General features: G+C 33.9%; 1 protein-coding gene across 2 annotated transcripts in view; it reads left to right on the forward strand.

Moving 5' to 3' along the window:
• LOC131806795 (uncharacterized) overlaps positions 1–27,096 on the forward strand; it is a 175,833-nt gene that overhangs the window by 69,429 nt on the left and 79,308 nt on the right. The gene's annotated exons all lie outside the window — the stretch shown is intronic.

The following is a 27,096-nucleotide window of genomic DNA, read 5'->3' on the forward strand; positions in this document are numbered from 1 at the left end:
AATTGTCATCACCATCATCATCCTTTTGCTGACCAGACCCAGGCTCTTCAGCATGGCAAGCGTCAGTGGACGCCTTTGTTTTCTCTTTAAGCCGCTTAACATGACTTAAAGTGCTTCGACCAAAAAAAGTAACTGTTATTTTAATGTCAATGACGAGTGTTGGTCGGTCGATCGGTTGGTTGGAATGCTATGTCATCCCTGCATTAAATGCAGCCTTCCTCTTCATTATTTGATGTGGTTTTGTGGTGGGTTCAATGAGCTCCGATAATGTAGCAAAACTGGAGATATCCATAAAAAAAACCAAAGCCCAATACAAAAGAGTAAGTGAGAGAAATGAGAAATTTTCAAAAAGGCTTTTGGTATTTAAGCAAACACACACACACAATTAAAATAATAAAATCCTTATTCAGGGAATGGAAATGTTTTCCTGGAAATGGATGTGTGCTTTTCCCACTTCCAATATGAATTTTTCTGTAAAATGTTGTCTCTTATTTCGAAAATAAATGCAGAAATATTTCTACATTTAAACGACCAACCAATCTATCAACCTGGCGCCCCATATCAGTTGTTGTTAATTACAACTCATGTAATTATTTGTTGTTGTTGTTGTCGATACTGTTTTCTACTTTTGTTTTCTTTTGCGTAACGACAAACAATCAAAATAATAATCATACCTTTTTCAGTTCAATAATCCGCAATGCATTTACTTTAATTTAACCAAATTCGACATGCAGACAAACTGACAGACAACCAGACCAGCAGACGACCATATAAACCGCACACACTCTAGCTTGGCGAAGAGCTTTTCAAATATGGTTATGCCAACTGCCATAAAATAGTAAGCATTGCGCCAGGAAAGGCTTGTGGCAAAACTGCAACCAACCAACGAGCCAGCCAACCAACCAACAACGTCAACAATGACTAATTGAGTGTTGCAAAAAAAAAAAAATGTCGAAAAGAAAAAACAACAACTACTAAGGAGAGTTGCATTTAAAGTTAGGTTTAGGTGGCATATTTCATCAGAGGTGATGAATTACATCAGAGCTAAGTAAAGAAGATAGGTGTGTGAAGAGAGATTTTGCTTGTTCTTCGATATATTTGTTCACACATTATACGATAATGTGTGAGTACAATTAGTACTCACATATATTTTTTGGTCATAAAAATCAAATAGATGAGTACGTATTAATAGGGCTTTCGCGGCTAACAACTACTTATTTCGTGGGAAATGCTCATTTAAAAAAAGGGTTAGTAAAATTATCTGTAATGAGTGTTTGAGCTGGGTATCAGTAAAGCCAAAATGGGCTCCATCTAAATAATAAATTCTGATATATTAAATGTATTAAATTCGTCATTCCATTTCTAATACATCGAAATAATAATTTTAGACCTAACAAAGTATTTACAGGGTGAGATAAAAAAACTGCAACAAAGTCAAACGTCACAATTTTTATTTTGGGCCATTCCCGGCAATGCGCTTGCTTGCTTGAGGTGATCGACACTTTGGTATTTTTTAGTGCTAACCTTGCATTTTGTTTGTTTACAAACTGCTGGACAACGAATGTTTTCTCATCGGAGAAAACCAAATTCGGCAGTTCACCACTTTCGGCCAAGCGAAGCAACTCTTTAGCTCTTTCGAGTCTATTTTCTTTCTGTGGCAGTGTACGTTCTTGCACTTTTTTTTATACCCTCCACCATACTATGGAGGGTATATTAATTTTGTCATTCCGTTTGTTACTCCTCGAAATACTCATGTCAGACCCAACAAAGTATATATATTCTTGATCAGCGTAAAATTCTAAGACGATTTAGCCATGTCCGTCTGTCTGTCTGTTGTAATCACGCTATCTTTCGAACAAATTGAGATAGAAGGCTAAAATTTTGCTCACATGTATATTTTGCCAGTAGGCAGGTTAAGTTCGTAAATGGGCCATGTAGGTCTAAGTTATCATATAGCCCCCATATAACTGTACCTCCCGATATTCGGTATTTTGATGATTTTAGCGACATTATTCACCAGAATTGTTTCAAATTTGGCATTTGAAGTTCGTAATGGATACTACAGCCTAAGACAGGAAATAATCTGTGTAGGTCCACGTCTTCGTATAGCCCCCATATAACGGTACCCCCCGATATTCGGTATTTTGATGATTTTAGCGACATTATTTACCGGAATCGTTTCAAAGTTGGCATTTGAAGTTCGTAATAGATCCTGCACGTCTTCGTATAGCCCCCATATACCGTACCCCCCGATATTCGGTATTTTGATGATTTTAGCGACATTATTTACCAGGATTTTTTCAAATTTCGCATGTGAAGTTCGTAATGGATACTTCAGCCCATGCCAGAAAATTGTCTGTGCAGGTCCACGTCTTCGTATAGCCCCCATATAACGGTACCCCCTATATTCGGTGTTTTGATGATTTTAGCTACATTATAAACAGATTTTTCTTCAAGTTTCGCATTAAAATATTGTAATAACTTATGACAAAAGTTGCCTATGCAGGTCCACGTCGTCGTATAGGCATTCGGTATTTTTAAGATTTTACAGAATTTTTAACGGATTTTATGTTTTTTTTTTTTTTTTGGATATTTGTCAAATTTGTACCTAATGGTGGAGGGGTATTAAAAGTTCGGCCCGGCCGAACTTACAGCTTTTTTACTTGTTGTTTATTTGCCGAATGGAATATTGCGTTATGTTCAGCTCACGAGCCATTTTTCGGCCATTTCGATGCGGGTTTCGATCAAGTCTCTTCTTTATTTTTCAAACCATTTCTGCTGATGTTGCTGTTTTCTTCCGTCCACTTCCTTGACGTCGGGCTACGCTACCTGTATCACAGTAACGAGCGAACGAGCACAGATCAGTCTTTTGTCTGCAGGCAGGTCATGTTCGAAGAGTCATATCAGTCCACGATATAGCCCCCATATAACGGTACCTCCCCATATTCGGTATTTTGATCATTTTAGCCACATCTTTCAATGGTATTATATGAACTTCTACACAAGGAGCTCCTTCCGAGTAATTTACCTCCTGGAATATAAGTGTCTATATAGGTCCATGATATCAATATCCCTCATACAACGGTATTAGGTATCGGTATCACTATACCCATATTCGGTATTTTCAAATTTCATATTTGAAGTTCGTAAGGGGTACTTCAACCTATGACGGAAAATTCTCAATGCAGATCCACGTTTTCGTATAGCCACCATATAACGATATTCGGTATTTTGATGAATTTAGCGACATTCTGAATCGGAATTGTTTCAAATTTCGTATTTAAGAATCATAATGGGTACTACAAACTATGACGGAAAATTGTCTATGCAACCCACCAACAACGGTTTTCATTTGAATTTGGTTCAAACTTGGAAAACCCTAATATTTGTTTTAGTGCTAGGTCAGGTTCGAACATGGATAACATCAGCCTAATCCTTCTATTACAAAGCCAACAAAGGATTCACATTTTGAAGAGTCCGAATATTTTTATATTTGGCACACCCCAACGTTTCTATAAACCCTAGATCTGGTATGAAGATAGGCCGAAACGGACAACAACGTCTGGGGGTGAACATTTTAAAAACCTAACACGCATAAAATGCGATTCTTTTCACACTGGACACTTTCTAATATTTCAAACACAATATCTAGGCTCATTGGAAAAGCTAAGAAAACAAAAAAACAGAAAATATGAAAATACAACTAGCTTGCCGATGCACATATACTTTGTAAACGAAATTTGATGTTCGTAATAGCCCATCGAAAAAATCGAATTACTAAATAATGTGTGTATTGATAAGTACTTACCAAACTGCCGCCAAGACCTCACGTGTACTTTACACGAATTGTATGGGCAACCTGCGAAACCTAAACATTATATTCAGGGTTTCCGACGAAGTTACTGCGATGTCCACAAAAATACTTATGGACAATTGGAAATCCTCACAAAAACCTGGAAGTTGTATGAGCAGATGATGATGATGATTATGAGGAATGTAAAGAACCTACATTCTGCTCTATCTGTTGCTTAAAAATATTGATCTATTCCAAAAAAAAAAATTAAAAAATAACTTACACTTGTCATTACTATGTAATGAGTGACTTTGCCCAATAGAGAGAGACTAAAATAATTCTTTATATGTTTTATAATACATTATAAGGTTGAGAGTTCTGTCGCAATAGCGGTCAATAGAAAAAGAGTGGAAATTGTGGTTTCTAACAATAAAAGGAAGAAATATATTTTTCTACTTTTTCTACCAGTTATTTCGGGCCACAAGTCTTGGTATAAATAATGCGTTGGTATTTTTGAATCGTAGATAGCAACAATTGCCGAAAATTGGCTGGGTGACATATTATTCTGTAATGGAAGTTTTTGCTGGGTAGGAGTTCTGTATGAGGTTTATTGTCTATGGAAAATATATAGAAGGTTTATACTCATAGAAAACAAGAGAAGATTTTCTGTTCATATAAGATCTGTATAAGGTATTGTGCCCATGGAAGACTTGTTTAAGACATATTATTCATAGTAGTCCTGTGAAGGGATTGCTGAGCATATGTCTTTTGTCCATGCAAGATCTTTTCTTCTACCTATAGAAGGGTAAGCGGTTTTAAGGAAATATATTAGGTGGTAATGAACATTTTTACTAGGATTTTTGTTGATTCCAAGGAATAGAATCCATAAAGTGTGGTGAATATTCATAAAGGTGGTAAACGGCGAATAAATATACGAAACGATGACATTACACCTGGCACATCCCGATGTTTTCACCAACATAAGGTCTGGTGTGATATCGGCCCACTTCGTACTCTCTCCTAAATGGACAAATGTAAGTTCGAAACATATGAAAATGGAAATATCAGTAGTTTTCTTCTGACAGTTCCCTCCTAAGGGACCAAAAATTAAATATAGTCATAGCCCCCAGTTTTGACGATAGTGGTCATAAATTACGTTCCCACATAATGGAACGTAACGGATTTTCACTGATTAATAATTATAACTCACTCTTAAAATGCCAAATTATTGTCCGAGTTTCTACATCTGTATTAAACGTAGGCGAGGTTCCATAAAACGCCGTGTCGACCAACTCCTTTTGCATCTCTCCCAAAAAGAATGGGAATTTGAAATTATTCTGAATATCGAAGGCAAAATAGAATTTCGAGTCGTTGAACGTCGTATTGTTTGGTATATCGGTGTACTTCGTCTCAAAATATTTATAGAAAATCTTTATCTAATTGTTCTGGACGACCTTTAGATTTGCATAAGAAGTCGGTAGCACAATGGAAAATCCTTTTGTGGAATTTTTATAGATCTCCTTTTATATTATCCAATATAAATTAAATATTTAAATGTATGCCAACATTTTTGAAAATCAAACACGATGCAAACAACGCCGCAAAGAACCCAAACAAATTGATGACTACAATAACATTAAACATTATCATGCCCGCAGTACACTTTTTTGTTGTTCACAACAAATCAAGTGAGATATCACATTAATCAGTATGCGTGGCGTGGCAGCCGGCAACACTTTATTTTATAATTGGAGTTTTGTGTGCGCTAAATGTCTGTCCCATTGCCATTTGTTCGCCCAACGAACCAGCTATACATCCGTCTGTCCGTTTATCGTCCACAAACCTTTAATGGAGTCGGACTTCCATGAATGGAAGTACAATTCGCATAAACACATTTCGTATAAAAAGAATCCAGCCAACCAACCATCCATTCATCCATTCTTTTCATCTATTCATCCGCTCATTCATACGTCAGTTCAGAGACAGTATTACGTTGTAGAGCTTTTTTTTTCATTCAATGGATATTATATAATCATTGGGAAGGGAAACATAGGGTTTTTTTTTTTTGTTTGCCTGACGTAAGAATAATTTTTTGGATTATACAGGTGACTAAAAAAAGTGAAGTAAAATTTTGTGGAGATTTAAATATGTTTTCGACAACTTATGTTCATATTACTACAATACTTCTGTAACCTCTCATGATCTACTGTGGAAATATATTTTTCAGTCTCCTCTGTGGTAAAAATTCGGCAGATCTGTTAATCTTCTAAGGCCTTAATCCAATCTTCTTTCAATGGAAGAGCTCCAGGTTAAAGTTTTCTTCTATCTGCAAAAGACCTGCAAAAGATGTTTTACTGGCAAAAAAACATACAAAGGTCTTCCATCTACAGAAGAACAGTAAAAAGCCTTTCATGACTAGAAGACCTGTGTTTATATCCTCCATTATTTTATGAAGGGTATATTAGCTTTGTCATTCCTTTTGTGACTCCTCGAAATATTCATAATAGGCCCTACAAAGTATATATATTCTGGAGCATATTCTGGAGCAGCGCAAAGACGACCTAGCAATGTCCGTCTGTCTATCTATCTGTCCGTCCGTCCGTCTGTCTGTCCATCCGTCTGTTTTAATCATCCTATCTTTCAAACGAATTGAGATAGAAGGCTAAAGTTTTGTATACATTCAGAGTTTACTGGTTGGCAGGTTAAGTTCGCAAATGGGCCACGTCGGTCCACGTTTTCGTATAGCCCCCATATAACGGTACCTCCCGATATTCAGTATTTTTATGATTTTAGCGAAATTATTTACCGGGATTTATTTTAAATTTCATATTTATGGATTGAAAACCTCCCGCAGGTCTTTCAGAGATAAAAGACCTTCTACTGCCAGAAGACCTTTCCCAAGTCGTATATGGACAAAAGATCTTCCACTAGGTTCATATGCGTAAAAGATCAAGATAACTTATATATACGGAAGGATAGATTACTTTGATTTTTTCTTAATAGATCTTCAAAGGACAGAAGGCCTTCAACAGGTCTTGGTGGACTTTCCAAAGATTTTCTACGTAGAAAAGACTTTTGACGGGATCTTCAAAGGACAGAAAGAATTCAACAGGTTTTGTTGGACTTTCCATAGATTTTCAGCGTAGAAAAGACTTTAGACGGGTTTTCTATGGCCAGAAAAACTTTCATAGGTATTCTATGGATATAAGACCTTTCAAAGGCATTTCATCGATTGTATGTCTCCGCAGGACCTCATATACCTTACTCCAGCCTTTCATGAACAAGGAACCTTAAATATATTTTGTATGAACAGAATACCTTCACCGATCTTCTGTTTATAAAAAACCCTTTAATTGAATAAGGTCCTTCCAATGGTCTCCTTTTCCATGGACAATAGGCCTTAAACGGTGGAAATATTTTACAGGAAGATAACTGAGATGTCCACTTTAAGTCCATTTTTAACCGACCTGGCTTAGCTAACATTTTCTAGTGGCATTTTGTGAAATTAATTAATTAGAGTTTGTAAAAAGTACTACTCATAATCCTACTTCCCGATATTCAGTAGTTTAATAATTTATACGACATTTTTCATTGAAATTGTTTAAAATTTGCTATTGCAAGTTCGCAACCCTCAAGCGAGTCACTAAAGGAGTCTTATTTATCCTTTTTTTTATATTATAGCTAAAGATTCCCTTTTACGAAATCCTAGCTAGTCAAAATGTTCTACAAAATTATTTGTAGAAATTTCTTAGGCATTTATATAGACTTTAGCAACATTCTTACTTTCAGTACAGTTTGGTTTAAAAAAAATTTATGTCTCTCCACTTTTTCGTATAGTCCTTATCCCCATGAGTCTTATTCCAAACATTTCAAGAAGTGTGGAAAATAGGGGACTTGCAACTCGATTTAGGTGCCTTTGCAATGTAAAATTTCCAAACGACGATACACGTGTCATATATTTTATACCCTCCACCATAGTATGGAGGGTATATTAAGTTTGTCATTCCGTTTGTAACACCTCCAAATATACATTTTAGACGCCACAAAGTATATATATTCTTGATCAACATAAAATTCTCTAGCTTCCGAACGAAATGAAGTAGGTTGATAAAATTTTACTCAAATGTGTATCGTGTCTGCAGTACTCTTGGTACTGAAAATGGGTATTTTGGTGATTTAAGCGACATTATTCATCGGAAATTTGAAGTTCGTAATTGGTACTACAGCCTATGAAAATTGTCCCCTATAACGGTACCTCCCTATATTCGGTATTTTGATCAATTTAGCGACATTATTCACCGACATTTTTTAAAATTTGGTATTTTAAGTTCGTAATGGATGCTACAGCTTTTGACAGAAAATTGTCTGTGCAAGTCCACGTCTTTATATAGCCCCCATATAACGGTACCTTCCGATATTCAGTATTTTGATGATTTTAGCTACATTATTCCAGTTATTCAAGTTTTTTTCATGTCCAGCATTAGAATATTGTAATGGTTTATGACATTCGGTATTTTTAAGATTTTAACAGAATTTAAACGTATTTTTTTTTTTTAATTGCCAAAATCGTTGCAAATGGTGGAGGGTATCGGCCCGGCCACACTTACAGCTTTTTTACCTGTTTTTGTTTCACTTTCATAATCTGTTAAAAGCACCAGATAGTGGTAAAGGTGTTATGTATTTGTAAATTTGTTTGTAAAATGGAGAAGGAAGCGGGATAGACCCATAGTTATTTTTGAGGATCTTCATAGAATCGTTTTCTGAGTCGATTTGTCAGTCCGTCTGTCCATCCGTCCGTCCATGTATTCAGAATCCATGTTCATGTGAATAGAATGCAGGCCCCATTTATTATCCGATTGAGATGAAATTTTGCAAACGATAATTATATATACCTAATACTATAAAAATTGGTGATTTAGTTATAGCTCCCATATATCTTCAAACCTATTTCAGATTAATTGTGCACGAAATATTAGTCCAAATTACCTGTATTTTGGTACATCACACCGAATTCAGTGTAGAAGAAGTAAGCAAATTCGTTTCAGATATAGCTATATATATATATATATATATATATATATATATATATATATATATATATATATATATATATATATATATATATATATATATATATATATATATATATATATATATATATATATATATATATATATATATATATATATATATATATATATATATATATATATATATATATTGGGACTTAAAACCCCAAATCGGATGAAACATATATATATATATATATATTAAATCGATATGGATATATATAAAGATACAGCTCTGAAATAAATGTATAAAATGTTGCTAAGATCGGTTCAAATTTTAATATAGCTCTCATATATAGATATATATATATTTAACCGATTTCCGGTTAATAGTGCACCAAATTGCCAATTTCAGTTCTGAATTTTGGTACATCCGACCGAATTCACTCTAGAAGCAAGTACATCGAATTCGGAGAAAATATATATTTCATCCGATTTAGTGTTTAAGTCCCTCACAATCGTAATGTGCATTCGATAACAATAATATTTGGTACCAGATATCTTGTAAAACTCGGAAATACCTTTGCCAAATTTTTCGAGAACGGCTAAGATTTCAATATAGCTCCCATATATATCCTAAATCCGATTTTAGATTCATTGCGCAAATAATGGCTAATATCAGCACGAATAGAGTGAATTTCGGGACGTTCGTTTCCATTTTGTGCAACTCGGCTCCGATATATATTTTTATATAGTCGGCCCCGCCCGTCCTTTGGACTTATTCTACTACGTTTCATTTCCACCTTTGAAAACAACATTATTCTATAATCCACAACATTTATTATACCACCCTCGTAATGACATTACAATAATTTGCATACTAACAAATAATACTGATGATGATTATGTCGCTTTAGATATGGATACATATATCTGACTAATTTGTCAGCAGAACGCAGAACGCTTATAGAAAAAACAAAAGCAAAGAACGTGATGTTGTTGTTTATTGTGCCCAAATTGTTTATGAAAAAATACGTTTATTTGCATTGCACACACACACACACACACACACATTTATACAAAGAATGAAAATAAATTTAGAAAATTTTGTGTGCCACGAGTTCTACATGAAAATTTAATTATTTATGCGGTAATCCGAATCCAAAACTAGGCACTCATTCATTCATTCATAAAAGGTAGGTAGGCCCGAATTGAAATTGTGGCAAGGTGCGCTGTTTCTTTTTTTTGTTGTTGTTGGTTATTAATGTCATGGTTGTTGACTGTTCCCATTTGAATTTGTTTTCTGTTTGCCTTTTTTGGGCTAAGATTTTTTTTATTTGTTTGTTGTCTAAAAATGCGGAAATGCATTGAATGCAATTTGGTTGGCCGTGGTGGCGACAATTAGACAAACAGATAACCTAATACACACCTTTTCCGTGTGACATGATTTTTTTTTTTTTGGCATTTTCACCTTCAAGGAATTACTGAACAGAATGGAAACACGCCTTTTGGTATGTCTTTTATTAATACCAAATTTACCAAAAAAATAAAACTCCATTAAACTTATGGTTATAAAAGAGAGTTGTTTCTGGTCTCTTTGTTGCTCATTAAATATACATAAATTTCCAAATAAAAACACAGTTGGAACAATAATGGCAGAGTTATAATGGTATTTTCCTTCATGCTCAAGATTTTCATTTCGCCATAATTTTTTTCTTTATAAAATAAATAATTGATGTTCCGCCGTAAATTTCCTGAGTCTGCCTTTCACTTCAACCTTGATGGAATATTTCGCATCATGGTTCTCTTCATCTCATATCTTTCCCTGTCTGTTTACAATCATTCGCATGTACCACCATTCTTCTCTTGGCCATGTTTGTAATTTGTTAACATTAAATGTTATTACGACCGTTACGGTTTGTTTGTAGTCTCAATCAAAAAGAAAAAATACAGACACAAAATTACACCCAGAACAGGAGCACAGTGTCTAGACATGAATTGGGGTATTCTTTAGACATTTAATAATGATAGCTACTCCACATCGTCTTTAAATGTAGAGAAGAATTGTTGAAAAATCCAAAGATGCTAGGTTGGTCCGAGAAAACGAGAAGTTTGTTTTTTTTTTTTTTTAAACCACTGTGTAACTTTTGTCGTCATGTTGACATTTTTAATAATTTTAATGGACAACTTTTGTTTACAATACAAGGATAAACGGAATAAACAAATATTATGGCATACAGAATATTGCAAATGTTTTAAGTCAAGTGCAAAAGAGTCTAACTAATAGCAATAAAATATTTGAAAATAACTTTTTACCTAAGGGGGGCTTGTAGTAGAGAGAAGAGCACTCAGAGATTATTATAGATAGAAGACTGTTCAAAATCTTGGATAGAAAGGGACCGTTTTTATACATTCCCCCATACATAGTATGTAGGGTATATTAAGTTCGTCATTCCGTTTGTAACTCATCGAAATAATAATTTAAGACCCAAAAATATTTAATATATTTTTGTTCAGCGTAAAATTCTAAGATGATTTAGCCCTGTCCGTCTGTTGTAATCACGCTACAGTCAAAACGAATAAAGATAGGAAGCTAAAATTTTGCACAGATCTATCTTTTGTCTGCAGGCAGGTCAAGTTCGAAGATGGACTATATTGGTCCTTATAAAATGTGAAGTAAGAGTCCAATTGTCTTAAAATTACACACATTCCAACATTTTTATTAAACCAAGGTCTGGTGTTAAGATGGAATATATAGGCCCACTCGTTCTGGTACTTCACAAAGGATCAAAATTGTGAATATCCATGAAGCTCATAAAACGGGAAATTAACATCCGATTCCATTCAGACTTGGCACATTTGAATATTTCTATCAACACAGTATCTGTTATAAAGATGGTAGAGATCGAACACTCCTTCTGGTACCTTCGCCGCAAAGGGTCAAAGTTTTGAGTAACCAAAAATAAGCATCGGGTCTTCTTCATATTTCACATAACCCATTATTTACACTAACTAAAGATTTGCTAATCTGATCACTTATAAATATGGTAGAGACCGGACCATTTCTTCTAATACCTCCCCCACATAAGGTTCAAGATATTGGAAAACAAAACGCTGAAATTTCACAAATACAATAACTTTTGCTTACGCAAGGGCTGTTGTGAAGGTGATATATATCTGCGAACCCCTTCTGGTACCTCACCACAAAGGGTCACAATTTTCAAGACATTTATCTGTCATAACTTGCGAAACAAACCAGCGATTGTTTACAACGTGCTATATTTAAATATTTCTCTCAACCAGAATCCTGAGATCAATATGGAATTTATGATTTCGTATAAAATTGGTTATAAGTGCCCCCATTTTGTTGTAATTTGGCCCATACCAATATTTTTATTTGTATTAGATGAAGTATGAATAGTTGATCGAACTATATCTCATATAAAATGAAGAAAGTAGTAGATATAGTCCAAACCTGGAACGTCGCAATATTTATATTATATTGATTTAGGTACGATACGAAATGGACAATATGACCAAGATTTGGAACCTATTCCATAGAGGGTCAACAATTTGAATACTCGTAATAGAATTTAAGATAAATTTGAATAATCGAACATTGGCTGAGGGTATACATCTCTCGGCAAAACCGACTAATACTTTTTAACTTCTTTACTTTGATACCTTTCTAAATATGCAGTATTATTAGAGCATTTTGACTTAGAATGGAAATTGTTGTTGTTGAAATTGGAAGGGTATACATCTCTCGGCAAAACGACTGACATTTTTTAACTTCTTTACTTTGATACCTTTCTAATGCCATGTTTACGTTAGAACTTTTTGTAGGGTTAACCTACTTTGAGAGGATTTATTTGAAGTAAAAGTAATGGATATGACAATTTAAATCCTAATCCAGTGGGTTAACCCTCATATATATAAACGTACTTTAAATATACAGTATTATTAGAGCATTTTGACATAGAATGGAAATTGTTAAATCAACAGTAAAAATCGTAAACACAACAATTTTACTTGTTTTATAAAAAAAACAAATATTCAATTTTATAAAAATACTAGCTGGCCCGGTCCGCGTTGCCGGCCCGTACTTTTAGTCTTTAATGCATATTTTTTAAAGCATAATAAATCACACATCTGACTTATGTAATCGACACAATTTTGATTATAAGTAATGACTCCATTATAATGGCTCCAATTTTGATTATAAGTAATGACTACATGACTAAATAGAAATTAATATTCATGGCAAAAATTATAATTGCCATCGGTTTTAGATATTTTGAATAGCCTGATTTTTAGCCATAGGCTTCAATTTCAGTGAATACCTATATAATAAAGAAGATCTATAATAGCCCAATGTGAAAATTCAGCTCAATTTTTGGTATTGTAAAAAGCTTAATATTTCCATTCAAATGAGCTATAATTTGGAATTTGTATTTCCAACGTTTAAAATCCCGTACTGCGTGGTATTTAGTTTTGTCCACCTCATACTTGAAGGCAGAATGTTGTCAGAATAGCCAAAAAAAAAATTACTCTTTTGCTCCCATTACCATAAGATTGGCATTAATTTTTTGTCATTTAAATTGTGCGGTGGAGCTCCAATAAAGTCCACATTTTTCATCATAGTATAATTCAATGACGATTAAACAAATATTCGGTCCCGTGTTACTTTCTAATATATTTTCATGTTTCTGCCACAATTTCCGACTGAATCAGTCCCAGATTGACATTTTGGAGTTTATTTCATGTAGACGTACATCCCCAATCTACATTCCCAAACAATATTCTCTTGGGGGTTACAAATTCAATAGAATACCAAATTTTCTTTTTATACCCTCCACCATTCTATGGAGGGTAGTTAATATACCCTTGTCATTCCGTTTGTAACTCCTCGACATACTCATGTCAGACCCAACAAAGTATATACATTCTTGATCAGCGTAAAATTCTAAGACGATTTAACCATGCCCGTCTGTCTGTCCGTCTGTCTGTCTGTCTGTCCGTCTGTCTGTCTGTCTGTTGTAATCACGCTATCTTTCGAATGAATTGAGATAGATGGCTAAAATTTTGCACACATGTTTAGTTTTTCAGTAGGCAGGTTAAGTTTGTAAATGGGCCATGTAGGTCCACGTTTTCATATAGCCCCCATATAACGGTACCTCCCGATTTTCGGTATTTTAATGATTTTAACGACATTATTCACCGGAATTGTTTCAAATTTGGTATTTAAAGTTCGAAATGGATACTACACCCTAAGACAGAAAATTGTCTGTGCAAGTCCACGTCTTCAAATAGCCTCCAAATAACGGTACCTCCCGATATTCAGTATTTTAATGAATTTAGCGACATTATTCACCGGAATTGTTTCAAATTTTGTATGTGAAGTTCGAATTGGATACTTTACCCTAAGACAGAAAATTGTCTGCGCAGGTCCACATCTTCGTATAGCCCCTATATAACGGTACCCCCCTATATTCGGTATTTTGATGATTTTTGCGACATTATTCACCGGAATTGTTTCAAATTTGGTATTTGAAGTTCGAATTGAATACTACACCCTAAGACAGAAAATTATCTATGCTGGTTCAGGTCTTCGTATAGGGCCCATATATTAGTACATCCCTATATTCGGTATTTTGACGATTATAGGTACAATACCCACCGAAATTATTTGAGGTATGGTATTTGAAGTTCGTAATGGATGCTACAGCCTGTGACAGAAAATTGTCTATGCAGGTCCAGGTCTTCGTACAGCTCCGATATAACGGTACCTCCCTATATACGATATTTTGATGATTTTAGCAACATTATTAACCGTTTATTTCAAGTTACGAATTTGAATATGGTAATAGCTTATGACAAACAATGCCTATGTAGGCCTACATCGTATACACCTCAATATAATGCCTATATTTGGTATTTTTAAAATTTTAACAGAATGTTTTAATGATTTTATTTTCTGAAAATTTCCAAATTCGTTCCGAATAGTGGAGGGTATTCAAAGTTCGGCCCGGCCGAACTTACTACTTCTTGACTTGTTTGACCATACATTGGTTGGGAAAGTGGACTTGGGGGTATACTAATGTGAGGACTTTAAGATGGTTTTTTTATCCCAGGTAGCCTCAAGACTAAGATGGGTCCTTTTTCGAAAAAAAAAAAAAATTATGAGAAGAGGTTTTCTTCCCCCTTAGAAACAAATATGTTTGTACCTTAAATCATATGATGGTGATACCAAAACGTGATCATTTTTTGCAAGTATGGTTTCTTTTTAAATTATCAACATAAGCCAAAATTAGTACGAAAAATATGTTTAATATTTGAAATATACTTGAAATGTTCCGTTATCGGGGGTTATGACCCATATCATGACCTGCCAAGGCGATTAAAGGTATCTTGAATGTTTAGGAAGAATTTCTGGAAGGAATTCCATCTACTATTTTGCGTCCTTTATAGTCGGTATTTCACTGATTGCATTTTGAGTTCTCATTGGACGAGTTATTGTCATATGAAGGAAGCATATGATTTTAGAATTTTCATATCTTATTCTCTTCTGAAATTATATTATTCGGATTACTAAATAAATACATAAAGTCTATAAATAACAATTTTATCCATTGTCGTTTTATACTACCAAAAAAAACTACAAATCATATTAGAATTCCAAAAAAAAAAAAAAAAAACTACAAATGTACATTCGAAAATAGTAAGTCAAAATGGAAACAAATCATGCAAAATAAAACATTACTATTGTACATTTTAAAAGTCAAAATGAAAATGTCCAAATTTCACATTTTTAAGCGATTTTTTGGATTTTATTCTTTTCTGCCAAGAGGCAATACCGAATTTGTTTGAATCGTTAAAATCAGACCAGCGGTCTTTAACATATAGAGAGGTAGATTTAAAAGAAGGCGCGTTCCTCAGCCCCTAAAAAAATGCTTAGGGTTGGATGGAAAGCCAACAGTATCTCGTGTAATAATTCTCAAACCGATATCTTCATTATTTTGGCAAATATATGGATTTTAGATGAATCGAAATAGTGGGCGTAAAAGTAGGCGTGGTAAATATTTTTTTCTTTAAAAACCTAACTCGGGGTATGACGAATGTTTTTATAAAAAAATTATTCAAATCGGTCCACCCGTTCTATTATATATATAGAAGAAGATTTTAAACTGGATATGTTGTTTATTCCAATTTTAAAGGAACATTGTATATAGGATATTTCTCCGTTTGGCACTTTTTGCATAAAATGAAATGTTATATTTTTTCATTAATCAAGTCGAAAAAAAGCAAAGAGAAATTTTATTATAAAATTTCAACATGTATTTCACATTTTTCGGTAAGATTGATGTAAATATATTTAGGTACATAAGAAAAAATTGAATTTTCTTTTCTTTGGAAACTTATAATGAAATTTGTTAAGAATTATTTTGTCTTTGACGTCAACCTTATAAAATGGTGCTTGGTTGGGACATTTTTTATAATCTTTAGAGAAGTACGCCTATGCCCTAAAATGTTTTTTTATTTATGAATAAACTGTATTCTGGGGCCTATAGTAAAATTTTATGAAAACACATTTTGAGGAATATGTTGACTTACTACGATCTCGGTTAACAAGGGTTTATAATTTTTTTATCGGTGCAAAAAGTCGCTCTAGATGACTACTTGATTGATAACCAGTAATATTGTCAAAGACATTATGTACCAAAAATTAATGGATTCCAAGGAATCTTAATCGAAAAATTTCAATTGATTTCAATATTAATAAAAACAAACTTTCCAAACGCCAACAAGTGTCTTCTATTTTATCTCAACTTTCATAATATGATAAGGTTTCCTGTAATTATTTAAAAAATCCATATTGTAGTTATTCGGTTTTAATAGTTATGTCATTTTACTTTTCACTTGATTATTTAAAAATTCTTATTTTGCTATTTACTTATGCTTTATATGAACGTCATTTTTTTCTTTTGTTTTGACTTTTATTTTCGTCATAGTCATAAAGTTAATTCTGGTTTACGGGTTAGCATTGTGTGTGTCCGTTTTTTTTTTTTTTTTTTTTTTTTTTTTTTTTTTGTGTAATGTCTTAAAGTTAACTGTTGTAGTTGTCGACTATTTGTTTCCCGTTTCTGTTGGGTATGAAACGTGACGAAGTCAAACAGCTTGACTGAGAGTGTATGACAAACTGACAATATGAGCCCTCTCGCCCCCAAATTGCTGGGAGGAGAATGGGAAATGTGTGGCAAAGGCAATGAAGAAAACAAGAAAACATTGTTGGGATTATAAGGCCGGCCTTAAGCCAACCCAGACGCCCACGCTCACATACAAACGAAAATGGACAGATTCTGTTGTAACAAATGGATTACATTGTCAGTCTCGAAATGTTGACAAAAAGAAAATTAAGAAACAAAAGTGCTGGTGGTGGAGGCGGTGTTAGTCTCCACTCTAAAGCTTTTCTGCGCAAAATGTTTAAATAAATGACACTTTGGTGTAGAGTGCTGTTTTTGTTACTGCTGGTAGTGACCTAGGTCGAAATTTGGGCTATACACAATTTGCATTCCCCCAGACGAGAGGCCAAGTGCGAACAGAGGTCACATTCAAATTATAATAATTGCATGTAATTTACAAAACAAATTATTTTTCCATAATCATTTTGATGTAATGACGACTCGTGGAAAAAATGAGAACATTTATGTTGGATTTAATTGAATTGGACATCTGTTTTTTTTTTCATAAGCAATTTTCGACTGCATTACCATTACCGATGATATGTTACCAATCATTTACATTGGCGATCTTAATTATGATTAATTAATTGAATTAAATAAGTTGTGATTAATTAAAATGGGTCAAATTGGGTCACTTTCGTACGAGCTGTCAGCATTCAGTCAATCAACTGGACAGTGCTACACGGCTTTTAATAGATTACAAAACGCACAAAAATCGTTCTTTTGAGCTTTTGGAATGGTCTCAATAATTGCTGGTACAAATGGACTGGCGCTCGAACAACAAAGACATAAATAATTAAAATAAATACAAGCAATTGATTGTACAACCCAAACATGTTGATAACATTTCCATGGAAACCACCACCATGGAATGAACATGAAAAGGCCTTTCAATCACTTGTATTGGAATTCCAATGAAATATATTTGCAAAAAAATATGGGGCGTAAAAAGTGTTGTTTTATAAAATTAATTATATGTATTTATAATTAGTTCATGTCCATAACCAAAGAGAGTGCTTACATACATAAATTATTATTCGATATTGATGTGATGATGGAGCAAAACAAGAAAAGAATATGTTAACTTCTGGCACGCTCATGGATTATCCTCAAAATCTCTAAAATGTGAGAGTGCTGCTTTAGAGGAATTAAACCTATATTGGCTATTTTATGAGTGAAGTTAAACTACCTACAAATTCAAATTTTAGAAATGGACAAAAGGGCATCTTTACTACGACTTAGAATTTTAGCTGTTCACGAATATATAGTTCACTTATTGAAAGAGTATAATATTTAGTTTCTGAATTGGAATCTAACTTCCCGACATAAATAAAAATTATAACTCAAAAATTAATATGAATATATAGACAATAATTAGGAAAGAGATCACGTTACATTAGGGATACATTTTTGTGCAAGATTAAGTGTCGTTTAAAATAATCATGTTTTGTATCTTTATGTCAAACTGAAAGTAAAAAAAGCAGTAACTACTTAAGTTACACAGATATTAAATGGAAATATAACTATAACAAAAACAATTCTTTAAAGCTTTTTAAAACATAAATAGGACCAACATGGTTCCAAAAACTGGACCGACCACTGATTTTTGGAGTAATTCAAAGCTCTCTATAAAGTTGTAAAGCCCTATATTATATGTTGTGAAACATAGGGTTAACCTTCGTTATGAAGATTTATTTGTGAAACATAGGGTTAACCTTCGTTATGAAGATTTATTTGGGGTATATACAATAAAATTGCATTTTAAACTTACTGGGTTTTCTAAATCCTGTACAACCTAAACGTACTATTAGACTATATCTGGTACCTTACGCACAATTTTAACAATTTCTAAAAAAATCTCATATAAAGTGAAGGAAAGATTCGATATAGTCCATACCTGGCACTTCACAATATTTATATCATATAATAATCGAACATAGACTGAGGGTATACATCTGTTGGCAAAACCGACTGATACTTTTTAACTTGTAAATATAAAAGTTATGGTATTTTTCAAACTCTAAATATTGTTCGATGTCCATCCAATTTGGTGGACTTCTGCCAAACTTATGCCAGATACAAAATTCCAAATCGTATAGATCAACTGCAAAATCAAGAAATTTTCTTGTTTTTGGTCCATTTCAAGACCTAAGTATTTTTCGATCATTAGCTTAAATTCTGACCCTAGCCCCAACGCCATGGAAAATTTCATGAGAATCTTGGTATAATTGTGACCTGTGGCTTGATTACAATTTAAAATTAACAGACGGACGGAGATCCATAGCTAGATCAGCTCGGCGAGATACGAAGATCCATATATAACATCCTAAACCTTGAACCAATATTCCGAGGTGTTATATAATGTTTAGCCCAATCAAACTTACAATACCTCCACCATATGGTGTTGTAAGGTATAAATAAAATAAATGTTTTTTTACTATGGAGGGTATATTTATTTTGTCATTCCGTTTGTAACACCTCGAAATACTCATGTCAGACCCAACAAAGTATATATATTCTTGATCAGCGTGAAATTCTAAGACGATTTAGCCATGTCCGTCTGTCTGTCCGTCTGTCTGTTGTAATCACGCTATCTTTCGAACGAATTGAGATATAAGGCTAAAATTTTGCACACACGTATATTTTGCCAGTAGGCAAAATTTAAGTCCTACATGGTCCATTTAAGTTCGTAAATATATAGCCTCCATATAGCGGTAATTCCCGATATTCGGTATTTTGATGATTTTAGCAACATTATTTACCGGAATTGTTTCAAATTTGGCATTTGAAGCTCGAAATGGATACTACAGCCTAAGACAGAAAATTATCTGTGCAGGTCCACGTCTTCGTATAGCCCCCATATAACGGTACCCCCCCGATATTCGGTATTTTCATGATTTTAGCGACATTATTTACCGGAATTGTTTCAAATTTCGCATGTGAAGTTCGTAATGGATACTTCAGCCCACGTCTTCGTGTGCAGGTCCACGTCTTCGTATAGCCCCCATATAACGGTACCCCCCCGATATTCGGTATTTTCATGATTTTAGCGACATTATTTACCGGAATTGTTTCAAATTTCGCATGTGAAGTTCGTAATGGATACTTCAGCCCACGTCTTCGTATAGCCCCCATATAACGGTACCCCCCGATATTCGGTATTTTGATGATTTTAGCGACATTATTTACCGGAATTGTTTCAAATTTGGTATTTGAAGTTCGTAATGGATACTACATCCTAAGTCAAAAAATGAGCCATGTAGGTCCACGTCTTCATATAGCCCCCAAATAACGGTACCCCCCGATATTCGGTATTTTGATGATTTTAGCGACATTATTTAACGGAATCGTTCCAAATGTGGTATTTTAAGTTCGTAATAGATACTGCAGCATAAAACAGAAAATGGGTCATGTAGGTCCATGTTTTCGTAAAGCCCCCATATACCGTACCCCCCGGTATTCGGTATTTTGATGATTTTTGCGAATTATTTTCCGGGATTGTTTCAAATTTCGCATGTGAAGTTCGTAATGGATACTTCAGCCTATGTCAGAAAATTGTCTGTGCAGGTCCACGTCTTCGTATAGCCCCAAATATAACGGTACCCCCTATATTCGTTATTTTGATGATTTTACTTACATTATAAACAGATTTTTTTCAAGTTTCGCATTTAAATATTGTAATAACTTATGACAAAAGTTGCCTATGCAGGTCCAGGTCGTCGTATAGGCATTCGGTGTTTTTAAGATTTTAACGGATATTTAACGGATTTTATTATTATTATTATTATTTTTTTATTTTTTTTTTTTTTTTTTTTTTTTTGAAAATTGCCAAATTTGTACCAAATGGTCCGGCCGAACTTACAACTTTTTTGGCAACTTGAACTAATCTCCTTTGCGCATATGGACTGAATCGATGCAATCGTCTGATACCTCCAGTTTAAGACCAATATTCTAAGAATAATAACAAGATTATGATGTCAAATGTATTTCGACAAGTCGGCTAGTTTTTCTTGAATTTCTTTCAAATAATATAAAATTTCCATTCGGGCCAAAACCTAAGGTCGATTTCTAATATGTACTTGATTTTCCCCAGCTAAATAGTACCGCAAGCCATTAATAATGTTATCGATTTGAAATATATATTTTTCTGACTCATCTACTCACTTCTAGTTCTAATCACGATAAAGAAGAAATAGTTTCCTATCAGTAATGATTTCCTACAAATGATTGTGCAATTTTCACTCAAATATTATTCATTTCTGAAAGAACTGCTTATTTACTATCTATCGTATATATTCTAAAAATTTCTATATATTATTTTATGACTAATATTTGATTTCTTTTCCTTTTTTCCAGGTATGTATCACCAACTCAGACAAAATTTAATATGGATTTGGGATAAAAATTTATTTTGTGTCGTTGACAAAAATTCTTAAAAATCACTATTGTCTATCTTTCCCTATCAAAAAACGTAAATAGTGCCTTCTAGTATTTCACTGACTAAAATACCTATTAAGAAAATTGAAATTCAAATTATTCTAAAACTGAATAATTAATCTTAATCTTGATAACATTTTTGGAGACTGTAAAAAATGTATTTAAAATTAAGTAGAAATTTTACCTACATTATTCGCTCTTTAATTCAAATTAAAAACAAAATCCCCCGTTTTTTGCAATGCAGCAAATACCTATTGTCCATATTTTTAGCATCGACATTACCCAGCTTTGCAAACCTAATTAAAGATAAAAATGTATAATTTCGAAACTTAATGGCCTTACAGAATCCACTTGGGCTTATTATCATAATTATAAATAAATTGTGCCACAAAGGAATACGCCAAATACAAACATAATAAACGCCAACGTCAGACCAAGCTTTGCTGCTAACTTTTATATGCAAATACGTCTGTCTCTTTCCTTCTCTTACAGTATTTCTAATTAATTTACAAAAAATGAACTGAGTTCAAAGGATTTTTTTTTTTTTTTGTAATTTACAAAAAGTCAGTCAGTTAGTTGGTTCTTTATTTCCTGCAGTAACTGATATAATCCATTGTGGATAAGAGAGAAGGTTGTGGCAAAGAGTAAAATAATTGAATGCAGTGCTTGAACATTCAATTATTTTGAGTTTATTTTGTGTTCTTTATTAGGGTTGGTATGACGTATTAAAGTAAATTTTCTACAAAGGATTTATATCAAATGATTAAAAAAATCTTCAAAAAATTGGTGATGTACTTAAATATTGATTTCAGAGAATATGTGGTAATTGCCTCTATGATCATCTACAGTAGAATATAAGACCCCCATGGTCACAATATGTAGAGTAGATGACCTTTGTGGTCATATACTAGAAAGTAGGTAGAACTTGCTCCGCAACAAAAAGAAAATAGACTCCAAAAAGCTAAAGAGTTGCTTCGCTTAGCCGAAAGTGATGAACTGCCGAATTTTGATTTCTCCGATGAGAAAACAAACAAAATGATCGTGTTTACTTGCCAAAGAGGTCAACTGAAAATGTGCACCTTCGGTTGGCCACCAGAACTCAAGCGCCGGCCATGGTGATGGTGTGGGCCGCCATAACAGCCGATGATCGCTCTCCGCTCGTATTAATAGACCGTGGCATCAGAATAAATGTCGAAAATATTCTAGAGGGTGTATTGAAGCCTTGGGCACGCAAACATTGTGGCTGCAGACCTTGGACATTCCAACAGGACTCAGCACCATCGCACTCAGCCCGTGCCACCCAAGAATGATTACAAAATGAGGTTCCTCGCTTTATTTACAGTGCACAATTTCCACCAAAATATGCGGATACCAATCCGTTGGATTATTGTGTCTGGAGTATTTTGAAAAAAAAAAAAAAAATACCAATGTGTCGATCACTTCAAGCAAGCGCTTCGCCGGGAATGGGCCAAAATACCGCAGATCAACATTCGGGCAGCGTGTAACGGTTTCATTGGCCGTTTAAAGACCATAATTCGTGCCAATGGTGACCAATTCGAACAAATCTAAATTTATTCTAAAATTTGATGCTATTTCCGACATTTTTTGCTTTCATTTAATAAAATTTAAAAAAAAAATAAAAATTATGGCGTTTGACTTTGTTGCAGTTTTTTATCTCACCCTGTACTATAGAGTAGACATCCTGCATGGTCAGCTAAAAACACACCACCTTCTACGGTTGTGCCTCATGGTAATCTTCTATAAAGTAAATGACCTCCATAGTGGTCCACTGTGGAATATATGGTTCCCTTGATTATCTCCTGTGGAGTAGGTGGTCCCATGGTTATCAAGTGTAGAGTATATGACCTCCAGGGACAACTACTGTAGAGTAGTTGTCCTTCACGTTCATTTTATATAGAGAATATTTCCTCCATGTACATATGGACACGGTCATCTACAGTAAAGTAGGTGACATCCATTGCCGTCTACCGGGGTGTAGATGACCTCCTTTGTCATGAACTCTAGTGTTAATGATCCCCTTGGTCATCAACTGCAGACTACATGACCTTCATCTATTGTGAATTACCTATATGAGCATCCATCTACTCTAGAGAGACAATAAATAATATTTTTCATACAAAATGTTCTGAGCACATCTAAGTATTGCCCTTTTCGGATGGGACCCGGTTCGCACCCCTTGCTACGTCACGGTGATTTCTTATAAAGGATGTGACTTCCATTGTTATTTCTTATAAAGTAGATGCCTTTTATTGTAATCTACTATAAATTAGAAGCCCTTCATAATGTCTGTACTGTGGAATAGATGGTCCCATGGTGTCCCATGGTTATCAAGTGTAGTTTAGATGACCTCCATGTTCATCTACTGTGGAGTAGATGACATCCATTGTCATCTACTGTTGAGTAGATTACCTGCATGGTCATCCTCCATGGTCATCGACTTTAGAATGGATGACCTCCATGATCATCTTCTCTGTAGACGCTAAAACATCTTCTAAAGAATAAATTCCAATAAAAAAACCTATGTCAATTTTTTCACCACAACCCATTAAATTCTACTACAGCAATATGAAAACATATACCCAGGATGCCCTAAGCCTTTGATGACACATCCTTGTAATGTCGTCTACTATTATAGATGCTGACAACTTTTCGGAAAGAAATAATTGGTAAAATAGCAACGGCAAAAACTCACAACGGATGACCTCAGGTAACACGCTGGCCTGTTACTGTTCGTCCAAAATGCCAACTCACCCATATTGAACCGTAATCGAATACTCTAACCCATACCCAGGGATTACACATATGTTTGTCATATTGAAGGGTATTACGTTTGTATGGACAACAGGAAGAGACAAAAGACATGCAATACAGCAAAAACAACACACAGATACGCGTCGACACAAAACACCGAGAAACACAAGAATCCATATAAAAACACTCTACTTTTCAATTTCAATTTGACAAAAAAAAAACCAAAAATAACCGGCAACAAAACCAACAAGCCGGTAGCGAGTGACAAACTAAGAAATAAATGCAATTTCAATTTTTTGTCATCGCCATTGTTGTTGTTGTTCTCATTTCATTTCAATTCGTTTGACAATAATGCATTGTTGACATGATTAAACATTTTAAGTGACATCTGTGTGAAAATGAGAAATGACACAAAAAAGAAAAAAACAAACTAAACAGAAAAACGATCAAATTGAATGCGAATTCGATGATAACAGCTGGGATGCTGGTGTTTGAATGGAATGGAATATTGTCCATTTCCCGCAACACCCACTGCAGCCTTTGGATTGTTAAGCCATCGACACTTCTGTCAAAGTGCTGTCTAAATTTATTGCTCGGCGAGTGAAGTGTTTTCTATTTTGGTCAAACGTTTTCAAATGCAACTCGAACAACGCCATCAATTGAAATTGGTGATAATTTGCATTTTAAATTTATCAGTTTTTTTTTTTTTTTTTGGTATAAAATGCAAATGTGTGAAGTTTTTTTTTTTTAGTTTTGTGTGATAAATATTTAAAATTTTATTCAATTCCGCAACAATAATCTGAGTTTTTCTGATGGGTGAATAGAAAAAAGACGGCAAATGGTGTAGATTAGATTTTTATGATTCTATGAATAATGAATTAAGCTTTGTTTTAATTACACTTTGCGGCAGAAATCATTTTTTCAATAATTTCAGGAAAAATCCGCTAGATTTTTGAAACAGAACTAAACATAGAAAACACGTGTATCGGTGTTCTGAAAATTTTAGACCCTCTGGAGTATCAGATCAGCATTAAATTCTATGTCGATCTAGCGATGTCCGTCCGTCTGTGGAAGTCACTCTGACTGCGAACGAAATGAAGTAGTTTGATAAAATTTTACTCAGATACGTTTAAGGTCTGCAAGACTTTTGGTATTTGGAAAATAGTCTATATAGGAGCATGTTTTGGTATAGCTCCCATAAAACTGTACTTCCAGATCTATAGTCCTTTGGTCTATTAAGTCATAATTTTAAGCCGACAATTGACAGTTTCTATCCAAGTTTTGGTACAGGTCTAAGTCCAAGTTTGGTATAATCCCGATGTTTCGATATTTTGATGATCTGGACCAAACTTATCAACGGTATTATTCACAATTTGGTACTTGGAGTTTGTAATGGGTACTACCTCCTATGACAGAAAACTGCCTTACAGATCCAAGTTTTCGTACAGCTTCCATATGTTACCTCCCAACAGATTTAATGATTTTACCTACATATTTTTCGCCGAATTATCTCAGACTTGGTATTTAGAGATCGTAATAAGTGCCGCTTTCTTTGACAGATAACTGGCTATAGGGGTCCAGGTTTTTGTATACTCCCCATAAACAGTATCTTCCTATATTCGGTATTTTTATAATCTTAGCTGGACTTTTTATCGAACCCCAATTCCTTCAACCATTTTATTTCTTTACAGTTGGGAACTCCGATGTACGTTACCTAATTATCCTTTAATTGTGTACGTTTGTGCATATAGTATTGTGATGTGATTTTCTTCAACAAAAAACATTTTTTTCCAAAACATGTTTATTTTCCCATAAAAGAGCACAGGAAACAATAACCTGCCTCGCTTTCCAATCACACACACTTAAATTCCAGTCTATATTTTTACAAAATTGCTCCAATTGTGTGCTTCTGTACTTGGACCCCAACATTTACTTATTACTCATAACATGATTGAAGATTTATTATCTATGTTATTAAACCATTTATTTAAATTAATTGAAAAGCAAAATTGAACATTTGTCGTTTCCATGATTAGTATTAATTATAGACATCTTAAGAGTAGCCATGGTAGATCTGTGTCCACTTGCCTATGACTATATGATATTGGCTCCCAATGGCAAGAAATAGTAAAAGAAAAGAAAACGAAAAGAAAAATTAGATTTAATTGAACGGGCGGTCAATAATCGAGTGCACTACAACAATATCCACTTATTGTTGTTGTTGTTGCTGCTCTTAAGATTCGATGTTTGGTTGGTATGGGTGTTGGAGACACAACTTACTTACTACAGTTATTATTAGGTTGCACATAACGAACTATGAAATATACTTTCTGCAGCTCTATAATTTGAATAAAGCTCCATGGTTGTGCCAATGACAACAATAACAACAGACGAATAGTAAACAAGAAATTAATGACAATCAATGGAAAATTGTCTCCACGTTTGTTATATGACTAATAAACTCTGATTATTATTACAAACTTTAGCTACTACTATGTATTATTACTTTTTAATTTTGAATATAATACCCACTCTTTGGTTTACATGAATGAATAGAGATTTATATATTTTCGTGTGTGTGTGGCCATGCCAGGGAGACAATTTATTGTATTACGTCATTTGTTACTATCGCTTTTTCCACTATTTAATAATTGTTATTATTTATTAATACTTTCAACGGTAATTTGCTTTCAAGAAACAATAATTAGTATTTGGAAATGCATTTGTTGACAGTAGACTACGTTTTGAGAATATTACAATTGTTTATATTAGTAAAAAAACAAGTAAGCAAATACTATAGTCGTGCGGGGCCTACCATGTGATACCCTACAACACTACAATA

The sequence above is a fragment of the Musca domestica genome, unplaced genomic scaffold (genome assembly GCF_030504385.1).
Source record: "Musca domestica strain aabys unplaced genomic scaffold, Musca_domestica.polishedcontigs.V.1.1 89, whole genome shotgun sequence".
NCBI classification, from domain to species: domain Eukaryota; kingdom Metazoa; phylum Arthropoda; class Insecta; order Diptera; family Muscidae; genus Musca; species Musca domestica.